The sequence below is a fragment of the Dromiciops gliroides genome, chromosome 2, assembly GCF_019393635.1.
Source record: "Dromiciops gliroides isolate mDroGli1 chromosome 2, mDroGli1.pri, whole genome shotgun sequence".
Taxonomy (NCBI): domain Eukaryota; kingdom Metazoa; phylum Chordata; class Mammalia; order Microbiotheria; family Microbiotheriidae; genus Dromiciops; species Dromiciops gliroides.
Window position 1 is genome coordinate 399262148 of NC_057862.1, and position 19028 is coordinate 399281175.

General features: G+C 39.2%; 1 pseudogene; it reads left to right on the forward strand.

Annotated features, from left to right (window-relative positions):
• Positions 1 to 3198, forward strand: part of LOC122741131 — a 65633-nt pseudogene extending 62435 nt beyond the window's left edge.
• Positions 3199 to 19028: the final 15830 nt, after the last annotated feature.

A 19028-nucleotide genomic window follows, 5' to 3' on the forward strand; every position in this document is an offset into this window, starting at 1 on the left:
TCTTTTCATTTTGTTTGATTGTTTCTTGACATCTCAAAGAGTCATTAGCTTCTACTTGCCCAATTCTAATTTTTAAGGAATTATGTTTTTGAGTGACCTTTTGTACCTCCTTTTCCATTTGGCAAATTTTCCTGTTGAAATCATTCTTCTCCTCATTGGCTTTTTGTACCCCTTTTACCATTTGGCCTAGTATGTTTTTAAGGTGTTTTTTTTTCAGTATTTTTTGTGTCTCCTTTACCAATTTTTTACTCTTTTTCAGGATTTTCTTACATCACTCTCATTTTTCTTTCCAATTTTTGCTCTACCTCTCTTACTTGATTTTCAAAGGCTTTTTAAGCCCTTCCACTGTCTGAGACTAATTCATTTTTTTCTTGAAGACTTTGGATGTAGTAGTTTAACTTTGATATTTTCAGGGTGTGCATTTTGACCTTCTTTCTCACCATGGTAACTTTCTATGATCAGAATTTTCTCTGTTCCTTGTTCATTTCCCCAGCCTATTTCTTGACGTTTAAATCTTTGTTAAAGTAGGACACTACTTCCAGGGTGAAGGGCACACTGTCACAAGCTTCAGGGATTTTGTGCATCTATTTTAAAAGTTACTTCTAAGGACCTGTAAGTTTTCAATTTTTCCAAGGTAGTATGATATAAAGAGAGTTGTGTTTATTACTGTCTTGGCCTATGCTCTGGTCTGTTAGTAACCACAAGAACTCTTTTCGTCCCCTGGAACTATGATGAGGTTCCCTGCTCCACTGTGGTCATAAGTTCTGGTGTGCAAGTACTTCTCCTCACCTTGGGACTGCCACACAGGACTGCAATCTGGATCTGAGTATGGAAAAAGCAATAAAGTCCTGCCTCCAATACTAGCAAAGAGACCCCTATGGTATTCTTCTGATCAGTTGCTTGACCCACTTTTACACCAGTTGTTTGGCTCTTGCCATTGATGATTCATTGACTTCTAAGGCCTGCTCCAGGGTTTCTTAGGCTGGGTGTGAACTGGCATGACCTGAATGGGACTGAGCTCCATTCTCATCCCAGTTTGACAGACCTTTCCTGCCAACCTTCTAAGTTGTTTTTTGCTGGAAAATAATTTCACCCCCATCCTTTTGTGGGTTCTGCCACTCCAGAAATTGTTTTATGGCATTATTTAAAGGGATTCTGAGGGGTTTGTGGGAGAGCTCAGGGCAGTCACTTACTTTTCTCTGCCATCTTGGCTCCACCACTCACACAGGGTCACACAGCTAGTAAGTGTCAAGTGTCTGAAGCCAAATTTGAACTCAGCTACTCCTGACTCCAGGGCCAGTCCTCTATCTACTGCATCACCTAGCTACCCTGCCTCCATTACTTCTTAAGAGTTAGGTTCCTCTGTGGGATACAGAGCTACCAACTTAAACTTTTGAGATCCCTAAGAGGACCTGCCAATTTTTGCCCAGTCAATACGTGCCTTTTCCAATCCATTTAGAGATAGACATTCACACTTTTGAAATTAATTACAAGGTGTTAGTACTTTGTTAAAATATTAATATTTTATCACCTGTGGCTTATCTTTCACTTTCATTAACTGAGCTAGAAGTAAAGAACCACATTTCCCCACATACATCCTTCATACTTTCAAATATGAAATTTGTCCCCAATTAATTTATAAATTTAACTTCTTGGGTTTATCAAATGTTCAGTTATTGGGTTCAATTATTTATAATTCTTCCTTATATAGTCTATTCCACTGATTTACTTTTATGTCTTTTAAGCAGTACAAATGATTGATGATTATTACTTTATTATATTATATGATAATTTGAAGTACAATTGAGAAAGTAGGAACTTAATAATACACCAATCCTAGTGAATTTACCTTTGTGTGCCTAATTAGCAAGTTCTTCACTTCCTATCTCTTTTTTCAAACTATGCTCTTCAATGATGTTTAAATTATTAATACCTCCATTTTTTCGGTTACTTTTCCAGGAATCCCAATGGTGAAGGCTTGCCAAAGTGGCCTGTATATGATCAGAATGAAGAGTACCTTCAAATTGATATACCCATGAAAACAGCCAAGAAGTTAAAAGAGAAGGAAGTAGAATTTTGGACTGAGCTCTTGGCTGAGAAGCCAGTTGGAGTGAAGAGAGATATCACAGAGCTATAATATATTCATATATTAGCTATAATATATAATGCAGAGGCATTTATCTTTCCTAAGAAGCCTCCATAAAACCTGATGAGAACATCTTTCAGAAGAGATGGATGTTTGGTTATTTGGTGGTGAGAAAACTTTTCAACATAAAGGTAGAGGAAACCACATGGCACTAAGGACACATATAACCAGCCAAACCTTGACACATTAGGTAGTTATTGAAAGTTAGGTCCCCACACCTCTTGTACAAGGGGACATCTTTTGATTGCTTTCTTTTAAGAATGCTCCAAAGAACTGCTTTCCTTTGATGTCATTTCTCTAGAGTTATATTAAATGAAATCCACTTTATATGTGATTCTTTCTGCCTATGCTAGGACTTAAGTCTTATACATGGAAATAAATCTGTCCATGTTTTAAATAAGATTTAGTCCAATTATAAGTTCTAATTATGACCTATCTCTACTACATTCTTTTCAAGATTTGAGATCACAGAATCATGTGCAGATTGAAGCTTTCAAAGATAAATAAAGTAATCTTTACCATGCAAATTAGCTTAGTCAAAAGATATAAAAAGTTCCATCTCATTACAACCCAACTTAAATCCCTTGAAGCCATCTGGATCACTCCTTGTCTATGATTCATTATCATAGTCATTCTTTCCCTGTATTGCCTTTCTAGTCTATCCCCCCAAACATTCTACCCTCAGATATGGAGTTCCCATACTACATATCCTCATTAAGCCTTATAATGACTATAGCACATTGAAGCACAGCTTTGTGCTTTTCTTTCTCTTTTTCTCCTTCTTCTTCTTACTTTTGTGGGTTTTTTTTTAGTAAGGCAATTGGGGTTAAGTGACTTGCCCAGGGTCACACAGCTAGTAAGTGTTAAGTGTCTGAAGCTGGATTTGAACTCAGGTACTCCTGAATCCAGGGCCAGTGCTCTATCCACTGCGCCATCTAGCTGCCCCTTCTTCTTACTTTTACTCTTATCCTTCCTGTTCTTCCACTTCATTTGTTTTCCATTCTATAACATGTATTTCTATTTTTCTTTAATGAATCAATAAACATTTATTGAACACCTACTATGTATCAAGAACTATTTTGGATGTTAAGCTAGTAACAAAGGTTATTTCCATCCTAAAGCACATGTGCCCAGAGCTTCATTGCAAACTCAGAAGGACCCTGTGGCTAAAGTAACATTGCTTGGGCCTTTGGAAGTTATAAACTTCTCTCCACCATTTGTTGACCCAATATTGTGAAGACTTTTTGGTGGTTAATAAAATCAAAGGCTCTTGGCTAGTGACTCTCTTTGTTTATAGTTCCCCCGGTAATATGTGATTTCATTAGGAGGAAGGAATTTCATTTCCTTTCTCCTAATGGTGACTGGGGAGCTCTCCATAGTGAAAATCAACTTTGGTGAAACAGGAACCACTTTGTCCCACAAGACACTACTGCTTTTTAAGCAGCACTTACAGACTTTCAAAGAAATTCTGATGCTCACAAGGTCAATGTTAAAGGAAGGAAAAACAGGAAATACACAGGGCAGTGAGGGACCTCAGTAAAATCAGAGCTGACTGAATTGAATTTCTATGTGGGGAGAGCCACAACCAAAGAAGATGCTGAGGAACATTAGATAATTTAATCAAAGAAGTTGAATAAAATATGTTTGAGTAAGTTGATCAATTGAGCCTTTCAAAAAACTCTCCTTTTGGTACTTCCAGCATAGACAGAATGGGGCCTGTGGAGTTGACTTAGGCAGGAATGGATATTCTGATTTTTTAAAGACTAAATTCAACATACCCTAAAACAAAACTCATTACCTCCAGAGTAACTGCCATCCTTTCACTATCTGAGTTTGTAAATCCCAACTCAAATTGAACACTTCCTTCTCTTTTTACTCCCCCTCATCCAATCAGTGACCAAGTGCTGTTTATTTTAATTTCATAAAACATCTCTTAACATTGATCCCCAAAGATGGAAGAAATACATTAAACACAGAGCTCCTGAACCATTTCTTCCCCCCCTCCCCCAAACATCAATAAAACAACCCTGGAGCAGGAAAACCCACAAGAAGATGGGCTGAGATTATTCTCCAGCCACAGACAGCTTAAAGCAGGCCATACTGGGCTGCAAATAGAGTCCAACCCCATTAATGCACTGACAGAGACCTCAGACATGCTGCGACAGAGAAACTTATCCCTGAGCCTCCAAATCAGCTGCAGCACTGGCATCTTCTAGAACTAAGCTTATGGTTGGGTGAAAGGGCCGGGGGGGTGGAAAATACAGGGTTGTCTGTGGGATCTAAGGAGGAATTTGGATCTCCTACCCCAGCAGGAAACCAAGAATAAATCCTGAGTGGTGGGAGGCCAAGGTGGGGGAGGGGCACAGGCTTGCCTGAGCTAAGAATGACCACAGCACACAAAGTTCTGCTGGCTGGTTAATTATCAAGTTGGCTTGAGGTTATCCTCAGACCAGAGAACAGTCCAGGCTAGAGAAAAAACTTTCCCTCCCTCAAACCAAAACACCTGGAACCCTCCAAAGCTTGGCACAGTGTAGCTTAGAAGTAGGGCCCCACTGTAAGAGGGAGGTAAAAGTCAAGTAAAAGACTGCAAGATGAGCAAGCAAAGAAAGTTGAGAATTATGAAAAGTTTCTTTAGCAACATGGAAGATCAAGAAGCACACTCAGAAAAGGAGAGAAACCTCAGGGCCCCTACATCCAAAGCTTCCAAGAAAAATATGAATTGGTCTCAGGCCATGGAAGTGCTCAAAAGGGACTTTGGAGAGAAAGTAGGAGAGATAGAAGGAAGATTTAGAGAGGTGGAGGAAAGACTGCAAAGAGAAATGATGGCAATGGAGGAGAGTCATGAGAAAAAAGTCAACAGCTTGAAAAGCCAAATGGAAAAGGAGATAGAAAAGCTCTCAGAAGAAAATAATTGCCTAAGAATTAGGATTGAACAAATGGAAGCTAGTGACTTTATGAGAAACCAAGACCCAGTAAAGTAAATCCAAATGAATAAAAAAATAGAGGGCAATATGAAATATCTGCTTGCAAAAACAGCTGAACTGGAAAATAGATCCAGGAGAGACAATTTAAAAATCATTGGACCACCTGAAAACCATAACTAAAATAAGAGGTTAGATGGCATCTTCCAACAGATTTTCAGGGAAAATTGCCCTGATATTCTAGAAGCAGAAGGTAAAATAGAAATTGGAAGAATCCACTGATCACCTCCTGAAAGAGATCCCAAAAGGAAAACTTCCAGGAATATTATAGCCAAATTCCAGAGATCCCAGGTCAAGGAGAAAATATTGCAAGCAGCTAGAAAAAAGGAATTCAAATACTGTGGAGCTACAGTAAGGATAAAATAAGATCTAGCAGCTTCTACATCAAAGGAACAGAGGGAATGGAATATCATATTCCAGAGGGCAAAGGAACTGGGACTACAGCCAAAAATCACCTACCCAGCAAAACATGTATAATCTGTCAGGGGAAAAATGGAACTTCAACGAAAAAGAAGACTTTTAGGCATTTGTGATGAAAAGACCTGAACTGGATAGAAAATTTGACTTTCAAATAGAAGATCCTAGAGAAGCATAAACAGGTAAACAGGAAAAAGAAATCATGAGGAATATTAAAAGATTAAACTGTTTACATTTTTACATGGGAAGATAATACTTCTAACTCATAAGAACTTTCTCAGTATTAGGGCAGCTGAAAGGAATACACTCAGAGGACACAGGTCTGAACTTAATATTTTGTCAAGATAATGGAATATGATAGATGAGATTTGGCACATACTCAGGGGCCCACCTGGAGATTAATTTAAACTGATTGGATTGCATAAGGCAACTGACTGCTGAATGGATTACTATCTGATTTCTAGGCATAAGGCAACTGACTGCTGAATGGATTACTGGCTGACTTCCAGTTAATCACATCTAGTGGGTACCTAAGAAAGCATGGTTCTTAGAAGCTGAAAAAACTTTGAAGTTTGAATTTGAATGACACTAGCCAATCAGCTTCATGTTCTCCTCCCAGAAATGGGAGGTTCTTCAAGCCAATAGCTGTAACACCCTGGGCAGCTAGGTTGCACGGGGGTGGCTAGGTGACTCAGGGGATAAAGCACCAGCCCTGGATTTAGGAGGACCTGAGTTCAAATACAGCCTCAGACACTTGACACTTACATAGTTTGGCAACCACGAAGAGGAAAACTGAACCTTCATCTTCTGATCTTCCAGTTGGGTAAAATTTCCCCTCCCCCATCCCCTTAAATTGGAAAGTACTGCCAAGTATTGGCTGTTTTCACTTTAAATTTTCAAATGGATCTTTTAAATGTCCTAAGTATCCCTTTTCTAGCTTTAGTTTCACTAATCAGAGATGTTGGCCAGTTTGAATTTAATGAATATTTTTTATTCCTATTTTTAGTTTTGTGTGGCTTTGTTGTGTGGTATGGAAAATTTGGCATGTCTTGTATGATATTAGGATAAAGATGATTCATTCCCCATTAGTAAAGCTACTCATGATTGGAATAAGGGAAAACTTAGACAAAATTCAACCATGACCAGAGGAGAGAGTGTGGCCTCTTGTTACTGGGAGACATCAGCATGGTGGCAGAGAACTTCAGAAGTGGAAGATTTAGGAAAGGATAGGATTGCTAGGTTATAGGAAATCTGCTCTCAATCTTTCTCTTTCTTTTACTATCTTTCAATAAACCCTTAAAAACCCTAAACTCGTTTATCAGTGATTTTAGTCAGTTTCTCCCCAAAACTGGGGGGACAGATTAGAACCCATGTTTAGAATTTTAAATTACACAATATGAAGGAATGATATCTGTAAAGCATTTATCTTTTGTTTATCCTTGGTTTTTGTGGGGCAGGCAGGGTGGGGTGGCTTATGTCTGGGCCAGATTTGGGCTTGGGGCCTCCTGGTACTAGGGCTGGTGGTTTGTCCACTGTGTCACCTAGCTAACCCATGATGACATCTTTAAAATAAAGTTAATGGGGGGAAGCTAGGTGGGGCAGTGGGTAGAGCATCAACCCTGAATTCAGGAGGACCTGAGTTTAAATCTGGCCTCAGATACTTGACACTTACTAGTTGTGTGACCCTGGGCAAGTCACTTAACCTCAATTTCCTCACACATGCAAAAACCACCAATAACAAACAGACAAACAAAAAAACCCAAACCAAAATAAAGTTAAGGGGTAAGAGGAATGCACTGGAAGAAAGGGAAAGGGAGAGGTAGAATGGGGAAAAGTAGATCACATAAAAGAAACAAGAAAAAGCTTATGGAGGGAAGGGGAAGAGGGGAAAGGAGTGGGGGAGGGAATGAACCTTACTATCATCAGAATTCGGCTCAAAGAGGGAATAACACACATACTCAAGTGGGTATAGTAATATATTTTGCCCCGAGAAAAAGTGGGAGAGGGAGATAATGGTGGGGGTTGGGGGAAAGGGGAAGGAAGGAAGGGGAAATTGAAGGAAGGAACAGTAATAAGCAAAACACTTTTGAGGAAGGTGAAGATGTTCTGCATAACTGCTTATGTATGACTTTTATTGAATTGCTGGATTTCATAGGGAGAGTTGAGGAGGGAGGGAGAAAGAAAATTTAGAATACAGAATTAGCTCAAAGTCCTTAATCTCATCACAGTTGGCTCAAGGAGGGAATAACATACTCACCCAATTTGGAGGAGTAATCTATCTAACCCTGCATGAAAGTAGGAGGGGAAGAGGATAAGGAGGGAAAGGTGAAAGAAGGGAGGGCAGAGCAGCGGAGAGGGCAGTCAGAAACAAAACACTTTTGAGGAGGAATAGGGTAAAAGAAGATAGAAAATAGAGTAAATATCATGGGAAGGGAATAAGATGGAGGGAAACAGTTATAATGAATGATTATAATTGCAAAATATATGGTACCTACTATGCTGGGCTATTGTGAATAAAATTCTTTGTCAAGTTTAAGGTACTATATAAAAGTTATGATAAACAGAAAAACTTGGAAAGACCTACATGAACTGAAGCAGAGTGAAAAGTACTGTATACAAAATAACAGCAATAGTGTAAGATGATCTGCTGGGAAGCACATGGTTAATTTGAGCAATGCAATGATCCTATATAACTCTGAAGGACTTATGAAAATTGCAGTTCATCTACAGAGAAAGAACTGATGGTATCTGAAAACAGATTAAAACATAATTTTATTTTGATTGTTCCTTAATCTTAAATTTTGTTTTTTATCTGTTTTCTCTCATAACATGGCTAATGTGGATACATTTTCCATGACTACTGATGTATAACTTTGAATTGTTTGACTTCTTGGGAGTGGGGGGGGGGGTTGGGACAAGAAGGAGGAAGCGAAGCTGGAACACAAAGTTTTAAAAAAAAATCGATGTCAAAATTTGTTTTTTACATGTAATTTGGAAAAAAAATTCTAAACAAAAGAAAAGAAAGTAAAACAAAACAAAACAAAACAAAACAAAAAAAATGTTGATCCCCTTCTCTTCCCTTCCATGGCCACCAGGTTAGTTCAGCCACTCATAACTTCTCTGTCAAATGTTTCATAATAAAAATCAGATAGGTTTTCACCAAGGTATTGACATTAAAACACTGTCAGCATCTGCTACTGTACTGTAAGAACTACAAAGCCTTTCTGTTTCACTTATAGTTAAAACTTCCTCCATTTATTCCCCCCACACACACACATTAGAATGTTAGCTTCTTAGAGCATGGACCATATTTCTCATCTATGTGAATCCTCAGGATTTAGCACAGTGCTTTGGACAGAGTAAAGTATTCATTTCTTTCATTCATCGATTACTGTACTGTTGCTGTAGTTTCCTAAGGGACTCCTTTCTTCAGTTATCTCTCCTCTACAAGCCATCTTTTTTAATTGCCAAAAATAATTCTCACAAAGAGGTCAGTTATACTGCTCAAGAACCCTTCATTGACTCCCTATTGTTTGAAGTTTAAAATACAAACTCCTCACTTTGCTGTTTAAAGTCCTTTGTAATTTGATTTTAGGCCTACTCTTATATGATTATTTCACATCATTCCACTTTAAGTACTTTGCCTTCCAGATAAATCAGTCTAATTGCAATTTCCTGCGCTTATCATTCCATCTCCCACTTCTGTGCTTTTGCAATTTCTTTTCATGCCATAAATGCATTAAATTTTCACCTTTGCCTTTTGGTATCCATATTTCCTTTCAAGCTTTACATGAAATGTTGACTCCTGTTAGTATACTCGCCCCCACTAACTGTTAGTTTTATATTTAGGTTTACATGCTATATCCCCCAAGTAGACTTAAAATTTTTTTTAAATTTATTTCATTAAAAAACACAATTTTAACATATAATTTTAAAACTTCATGTTCCCAATTTTCTCCATCCCTATGCCCCTTTGAGAAGGAAAGCAATTTAATATAAGTTAAGTTTTTAGTTCTTCCAAGGTAGTAGATATAAGGAGAGGTGTGTTTACTACTCTTCTGGCCTGTACTCTGGTCTCTGAGCAACCACAAGCCTTTTTTTCTGCCCTGGACCTGTGAGGAGGGTCCCTGCTCTGCTGTGACTGCAAGCTCTGATGTGCTAGTACTCCTCCCCACCCAGAACTGTGACCTGGATCTGAGTATGGGCAAAACAACAGAGTCTTGCCTCAATGCTAGCAGAGACCCCTGTAATCTCCTTCTGGCCAGTTGTTCCACCCTCTTACCATCTGTGGGCTGAGTTCCAGAAGCAGTTGCTGCCCCTGCTGATTCAGAGGCTCCCAAAGTCTGCTTCTGGTATGCTTGACTGGGGCTGGGGCTGGGTTTGTGCTAGGCTGGTACAACATCCTAGTACAATAGACCTTTCCTGCTCATTCAGTGGCTCTCAAGGCCTTTTCCTGGTTTGCTAGGGGTAGGTTTGCATTGACACAGACTGTATTGGAATGTACTCCATGGTACAATGAACCTTTCCTGCTGACCTTTTAAACTGTTTTGGCTGGAAAATTATTTTACCCCGTCCTTTTCTGGGTTCTGTTGTTCCACAAATTGTCTTATGGCATTATTTAAAGATATTTAGAGGAGTTTTGAGGGAAAGCTCAGGTGAGTCACTGTCTTTCCTCTCCCATCTTGGCTCCACCCTTTAACATTCTTTTTTTTTAAGTTCCAAACTTTCTTCCTTCCTCCTTCCATTCTCTCTTTCTTGAGAAGACAAGCAATTACACATGTGAAGTCATGTAAAACATGTTTTCATATCAGCCAAGTTGCAAAAGAAAATATAGACAAAAAAATACAAGAAAAATAAAGGAAGCTTAAAAGGTATGCTTAAATTTGCATTTAGTTTGTTTCTTCATTGCACATTTTTATTCCTTCAGTTTTTCTAATTGCCATAGTTATCATTTTTAATAAAATATTATGTAACAGTGATGATAATGGACATCCTTGCTTCACCCCTGATCTTATTGGAAAGGCTTCATATTGTTCACATTATGCCACTTCTCATTAACCCCCTTCCTTAATTTATCTTGTCTGTTCTCCTTCACCCCTTCAGCAAGCACAGCAAAAGCAATTCTCCCGGAGAGGAATTTGAGGCAGCTGGGTCCTTCCCTGGGGGACCTGTGCCTTTTCCCCTAGGTCCTGGCCCTCCTTTCAGGCATCCCAGTTACAGGGGCCATCATTTCACCACTCTTTATTCCCCAGCTCCCTTCACAGAGGGGGGTGCATTCTCCCCTCTACCTATGTCCTCTCTGGGCTCCACATGCTTTCAAGCTGAAGGGCAAGCCCATCCTTGGAAAGAGGAGGTGAAAGAATAGAGAGATGAGGAACCCAACAAACTATTTTCAGGTCTAGGAGTTGGTCAATTGAGTTCTCTATATCCTGGGAGTATTAAGGAACAGGGAAGGATGGAACCAAGATTTCAGATATTCAGATTTTTGAGGGAAATAAGTGGGAGGGAAATTAAGAAGTTTGTTGCTTGTTAGTTCCACATGTCTTTCATCTCCCAACTCAAAGCAATCTAAAGCAAGTCTAATGGAATCAATGCCCTGCAAATATTCAAAGACCTGTCTTGTGTTTCCCCTATGTCTTCTCCAAATTAAACATCCCTGGTTGCTTCAAATCATTTATTATATAATAACTAACATTTGTGTAGCACTTTAAGGTCTACAAAGCGTTGTTTTAAATTTGTTACCTTATTTGAGCCTCACAACAACCCTGTAAGGTAGTTGCTGAGAAGTTAAATTACTTGCTTTGGATATCAAAGTAACTCAGGTCATCCTGACTCCCGAGTTTCTCTGTGTCTTTCTCTTTCTCTCTGCCTCTCTCTGTCTCTGTCTCTGTCTCTGTCTCTGTCTCTCTGTCTCTCTCTGTCTCTCTGTCTCTGTCTCTCACACACACACACACACACACACACACACACACACATTAAGCTACCTGTGTCATATAACATGATCTTCATATACTTCATCCTCTTGGTTCTTATACAATGGACTTTTGTAGTACACAAACATTGATTTGGTGTGACTAGGATAAAGCAGTTAGATGGCGCAGTGGATAGAGTGCTGGGCCTGGAGTCAGGAAGATGTGAGTTCAAATCTGGCCTCAGACATTAGCTGTGTGATTCTGGGCAAATCACTTAACACTGTTTGTCTCAATTTCCTCAGCTGTAAAATATCTGCCAAGAAAACCCCACATGGGGTTTCAACAATTGAACATGACTGAACAACAAGGACAAAGAACAGCAAGACTTAGCTCCCTTCCTTGAAACTATAGCATAAGGCCTGAATTTAAGAAGACTTGAGATCAAATCTGATCTTAGGTGGCCTAGCTTTGTGACCTAATAGCACTACTTTCCCCAGTTGTTCTGAGGATGAAGTGAAATCATTGGTAAAGTGCTTAGCATAGCACCTAACACTGTTATTGTTAGCTACTAAGATTGTGTGACCGCTTTTGTTCTCCCTCCTGCTTTCATATAATTGGTTTATATTGAGTTTGTGGGTCAATAAGATGTTCAGATCTTCTCCATAAGAACTGTATAGCCTTCCTGCCTTGAACTTGCTAGTGGAATTTTTCTTTCATTTCTTCTATTTTTTTCAACTTAATAGTATGTTTTTTCCCAGTTGCATGTAGGGATGGTTTTCAACATCTGTTTTATGAGTCCCAAATTTTTGTCCCTCTTCCTTCCCCCCTCCCCAAAGCAGCAGGCAGTCTAATGTGGGTTGTACATTGGGCATGTTTCCACATCGGTCATGTTGTGGGAGAGGAATCAGAACAATAGGGAAAAACCTAGAAAAGGACTGTATCTCACCTGGGAAAATTTCCTTGGTAGAACAACAAACCAGGGATAGCTTATTCATCAAAGCTATATTCAAAGCTATAATAAAGCTCTCTGAGTTTTAGCTGAGATATATCTACCAAAATTCCAGTCTGTGAGAATAGATGTGATGTGGGGATGAATTTAATTGATGAAATTGATCATGAGGCATCCCCCAAAATTAGAAGACTCAGTGACTCAGTTTCCCATGTTTTATTATCAGACTGTGATGACCACAGGGAGACACCAAGGAGAAAAGTGTTTCAGTTTAGGAGATGGAAAATGGTTATGTTTATAGTGAGAAAAGTAAGTTATTTCTGCATTACCATAATCTCTTCCTTAAGGAGGTTTATGGGAGGTTCATATCCTATTTTGGACTTTGGGGAGTCCTAATACATCCTTCAAGGTAGGTACCTTTTTCCCTAGGGGTGTGTTTTGGGGGTTTAAATGTCATAAGGTGAACCTAAGGACACATCTTGCCCTTTCTTCACATGTTCATAAAAACATATTCAAATATGTCAAAACCAGAGGGTCTCTCTATTTATGAGATCTCTTTAATATCTGGTTTCTAGATGTACTGTCATCTAGGAATATTAATAACTATTAATGGTTAATGGTTCCTGGTTACTGTCTAAGCTTCTGTGGATAGTATTGGTTCATAGGGATCAACCCGCTTGGTTCCTGTAAGAACACAAATCTTAGTTTCTCTGTTAACCGTTCTGGCTACTATTGATTAGAGCTCAGATCTTAGGTTATCCATTAACCCTTTTTAGCCTTCTCCATCAGATGCATGGCATGAAGAGACATTCCTGTAGGACAATCCATAATATAATGGTAATGTGCACATAAATTTATTTTGTTAATTAAGTTGTGGAGTAATGGTAAGAGTGCTGAGGAGGCAGAGCCAAAATGGAAGATGAAAGGCTGTGACTCTCCCGAGCTCCTGACAAATCCATCCACATACTTCCAAAAAAATGCCATAAGACAACTCCTGGAGCAGAAAAACCCACAAAAGAACAGAGTGAGACTAGTTTCCGGCCAAAGACAGCTTAAAAAGGTGTCAGGGATCTTCTGCTATATGTAGTGAGAGAGGAGCTCAGCATCCAACATGCAGATCCAGCCCCAGGCAGGCCTCGTCTCCAAAGTCTTGTAATCTTCAGCTTCAGCAGCTTCTTCTGAAAGTCCACCCACAGACTGGTGAGGAGGTCCAGCAGTTGGCCTGGAAGAAATAGTAGAGGGTCTCTGCTGGAGCAGAGGCAAGAATGCTATGGTATTACTCAGGTAGTAGACTAAAGTGGCAGTGACCCAGTGGTGGAGGGGCAAAGACACGTCAAACTTTCAACCATAGAACATCAGATTTCAATCAGATTTCTAATTCTGGGTTAAAGAGAAAGTAGGCCCATGGTTACTTACAGGCCAGGCAGGCTGAGAATAAGCCTAAACTGTACCACCTGGGACCCCCTGTAGTTTGGGACAGTGAATCCTGGAAGCAGCACTCCATGTTAAGAAGGAGTTAAAAGCCAAGAAATAGGTAGGCAAGATGAACAGGCAAAGAAATCAGCAGGTCATCAAAAGTTTCTTTGGTGGCAAGGTAGATCAAACTGCAGCCTCAGAAGATAAAGTCAAAGCTCCTACATCCAGAGCTTCCAAGAAAAATATGAATTGGTCTTAGGCCATGGAAATGCTCAAAAAGGACTTTGAAGATAAAATAAGAGAGGTAGAGGAAAAAATGGAATGAGAAATGAGAGTGATGCAGGAGGGTCACAAAAAAAAGTCAACAGCTTAAAAAGTCAAATTGGCTAAATGGAAAAGGAGTTACATAAACTCTCTGAAGAAAAGCATTGCTTAGAATTAGGATGAAGCAGGGGCAGCTAGGTGGTACAGTGGATAAAGCACTAGCCCTGTATTCAGGAGGACCTGAGTGCAAATCCCACCTCAGACACTTGACACTTACCAGCTGTGTGACCCTGGGCAAGTCACTTAACTCTCACTGCCCTGCCAAAAAAAATAGGATGGAGCAAATAGAAGCTAATGACTTGATGAGAAATCAAGATACAATAAAGGAAATCCAAGTGAAGAAAAAAATAGAAGGCAATATGAAATATCTCCTTGGAAAAACAGCTGACCTGGAAAATAGATCCAGGAGAGATAATTTGGAAATCATTGGACTACCTGAAAAATATGACCAAAATAAGAGTTTAGACATCATCTTCCAAGAAATTATCAGGCAAAATTGCCCTGATATTCTAGAAGCAGAAGAAATAGAAATTGAAAGAATCTACTGATCACCTCCAGAAAGAGATCCCAAAAGGAAAACTTCCAAGAATATTATAGCCAAATTCCAGAGATCACAGGTCAAGGAGAAAATATTGCAAGCAGCTATAAAAAAAGGAATTCAAATACTGTAGAGCTACAGTAAGGATAAAATTACACCTAGCAGCTTCTACATTAAAGGACCAGAGGGCATGGAATATGATATTCCAGGGGGCAAAGGAACTGGGACTATAGACAAAAATCACCTACCCAGCAAAACATGTATAATCTTTCAGGGGAAAAATGGAACTTCAACGAAAAAGCGGACTTTTAGGCATTTGTGATAAAAAGACATGAACTGGATAGAAAATTTGACTTTCAAATAGAAGATCCTAGAGAAGCACAAACAGGTAAACAGGAAAAAGAAATCATGAGGGATATTAAAAGATTAAACTGTTTACATTCCTACATGGGAAGACAATACTTCTAACTCATAAGAACTTTCTCAGTATTAGGGCAGCTGAAAGGAATATACTTAGAGGGCCCAGGTGTGAATTTATTTTTGGCTTATCCTTGGTTTTTATGGAGCAGGCAGGGTGGGGTGGCTTATGTCTGGGGCTGAATTTGGTCTCAGGACTTCCTGGGTCCAGGGCTGGTGCTTTGTTCACTGTGTCACCTACCTGGCCCATGATGACATCTTTAAAATAAAGTTAGGGGATAAGAGGAATGCACTGGAAGAAAGGGAAAGGGAGAGGTGGAATGTGATAAAGTGGTTCACATAAAAGAAACAAGAAAAAGTTTATGGAGTAGAGGGGAAGATAGAGAAGGAGCAGGGAAGTCAGTGAATCTTACTTTCATCAGAATTGGCTCAAAGAGGGAATAACATACATACTCAAGTGGGTATAGTAATATATTTTTCCCTGAGAGAACATGGGAAGGGAAGGGGATAAGTGGGGAAAGGTGAAGCAAGGGAGGGCAGATTGGGGGAGGGGGCAGTAAAAAGCAGAAGACTTTTGAAGAAGGATAGGGTGTGTGATAAAATAATGGGATTTGGCAGATGCCCAGGGGTAACACCTGAGGATTGATTTAGTATTGTTTGAATTGGGTGTGACTGAGAAACTAAGTACCTACTTAAGGGTAATTAGATGGAGACCACACCTGGCTGGCCCTGAGTGACCTGTGGTTGTACTACTAACATCAGCAAGAGTCCACTCTCAACCAATCAGCTTGTAGGACCTCCCCTCTCAGGGAGGGAGAGAGGAACTAGGAAGCAGAGGTTAGGGCACAGCTGATTCCTGTTTTTCATGGAGGAACCAGGGTAGTGAAAGCCGGAGTACAGGAGGGCTCCTCTTGGTCGTTCCGACATCGGCTTGGTGGTGAGAGACTTCACATGGGTTTCTAAGAAAGGAAGTTTGTTTTTTTCTCCCTAACTAACCTAACTAACCTGAGTTCAGACCTGTCTTTACTATTTACTACCTGTTTGACCTTGGGAAAAATCACTTCAATTCTTGATACTTTGACTTTCTTAATCTGTAAAACCAAGGGTCTTCACAAGACAATCTCCGAGTTCCCTTCCAGCTCCAAATGCCATCATTCTATGATTGTCAATAGTGATGAATGGGCTACTCAGTAGAGGCCAGAAGTATAATATGACAAAGGGATATCCCTTCTAGTTCTCTGTAAAATAGGGGCACTGCTGTCCAAGCAATAATATGACATTCAGAAAAATGAATTTAAAACTACCTTGATGACTAGACCCAAAAAGTAATTAGTAATGGTTTGATTTCTCCTTGGAAGAAGGCCTTTGGTAGAGTGGCTAAGGATTTGTGATTGTTCCATTGTTGCTATTTAAAATAATAAGCTTTTAAGTTCTCATATTTCTATGCCCCCTCTACCAACAATTAAACAAAAGAAACAAAAGAAAAGGAGAAAAGAACAAAAACACCTAGTAACAAATATGTATAATCAAGGAAAGCAAATCCCATGATAAAAGCACATTGATTTTTCAAATGGTATAAATCTGGTAGGTTAATTAGACAACAGAATCAGGACCCAAAAAGAGTTTTCTAATTAGAACATTTAACCATGTTTGGCTCTTTGTGATTTATCAGAGGTGAATGAAAATGTACAGTGGCTAAAAATTGCAAAGTGGCAATTTTAGATTTGATTTAAGGGAGAATTTCTTGATAATGACAACTAATAGACAAAAAAGAATATACCAGTATAGGAAATGATGAGTTTCATCTCCTGGAGTTTTTTGAGAAGCTGAATGATCATTGGTTTGGAATATTGTTATCAGGATTCATATTTATGTTTGGGTTGAATTAGATGGCTTGTGTGTTCCCTTTCAACCTCATTAATTCTTTAATTCTGGACCTTCTAGGTTGATATTTTATTATTCTAAGTAATAGGGAGAGACAAAGAATGACTCACCCTGTTACAAAAACTCTGGTAAAGAATGTAGCTCCCTCTCCATTGATGTTTTTGTATCATAGCAAAACTATTGGTAATAAAACAACAATAATAGATAAGATAACAAATTATCATCTGGGCTCCATGCTTTGATCTATATATACCTAGACGGGTTTCAAAAATGAGTCATTTTCTGCATTTAAGTATCTTGGGATGCAGTGGGAACGTGATGACTTAGAACCTAGCTTTTAACCTGTGGGTCATGACTCCATGTAGGGTCCCATAACTGAATGTGGGGGCAATGAAAAATTCTGCAACAGTAAAAGGTTAAGAAGCTTTGTTATATACCTATATACACACAGTCATGTAAAAATTTCTTAGGCAAAAAAGGGTTGAGAGCAGAAAAAGTTTAAGAAGCCCTGGCCTTGGAAATAGTTAGTGAGGTATTCCTGTTTGAGAACGTTTTTTGCCCTAGACAATCCTCAAATGCCATATTTTCACACAAAAAAGATTAAGCACTTCTCCAGGAAGAAATCACTGAATCTCACCATTAGAGTCTACCCATCTATTTTATCCCATACTACAGCATGAAAATCCTGTCTAAAACAGATTCACCAAGTGGTCCCTTAACCTCTTCTTAAAGATTTCCATTGTGAAGGAAGCTACTATCTCCCAAAGTTGCTCATTTCCATGAAAATGCCACTGGATTCAGATTTAATGAAATGAATGCTATTGTTGTTGTTGTTTGTCCTTCATTCTCAAAAGAAGACCAGGACATCAGGGATTTAAATGAGGGAGGGCTGTGCAAATTCACTGACCTCACTCTCTCCTTCAGAGCCATCTGGGTCCAGTATCAAGATATGTATCAGGATGACTGTACATGCCTGGGTGCTTTTTAAGACAATTGGGTTTAAGTGACTTCTCCAAGGTCACAAAGTAGTGTGTAATTAGTAAGTGTAGTAGTTAGTAAGTACCTGAGGTAAGATTTGAACTCAGCTCCTCCTGTCTCAAGGGTCAGTACTCTATCCACTGTACCACTTAGCTGCCCCAATGAATAATATTGGTCTTAAAGTGTAATAATTGGAATGATGCCACCTGCTGGAGACTTACTGTAGGAAAGCTCCACCATGAGGAGAATGCCTCTGAGGTCAAGGCCATGTGGCTTTTCTTTTGGCATCAGTTTGTGTGTGGGAGGAAGAGGGGGAGAGGCTGGCTCTCTCTTTTCTCAGGACTCCAGGGGAGAAGGGAGTGAGAAATGTGTTCTCCCTTTAATAGATAGATGAATCTAGGCCTTTCTCTTTCTTTTCACCAAATTCTTATTATCCTTAATAAATGCTTAAAAGTCAAACTCTTGGGGCAGGTAGGTGGTGCAGAGGATAAAGTGCCGGCCCTGGATTCAGGAGTACCTGAATTCAAATCCGGCTTCAGACACTTGACACTTACTAGCTGTGTGACCCTGGGCAAGTCACTTAACCCTCATAGCCCTGCAAAAAAAAAAGTCTAACTCTTGCTAAAACTTATAATTTATTGGCAACCAGTTATTAGATATTTTAGACAGATTAGCTAGAATTTTAGTCCCCTTACAAAAGAAAAGAGGAAGAAAAAGATCTCTCCTAGCTATTATGACATGGCCCACTACAAGAGCACATTATAGCATAAGCCATCAGATATGGCCACTTTATCAGTTAGAATTTGCTCAAATTTATTGTTGTTGCAAAGGAAGAAATAATGGGAAGGAGCATATTGGTAAGTGTATCTGATATGAAAAATTAGATATTGAAAAGAGTTTATAAAATATTTAATTTGATTTCCCCCTTCTTAAAAAACAGAATAGATCCTGATGCCATGATGAGGCATCAGAGCCAGACTTGTTGAATCTATTGTAATCATATCTTATATCTTCCAAGTTCCCCACCCCCCAAATATTTGTCATTTGTTCTACACAAAAAATCCCT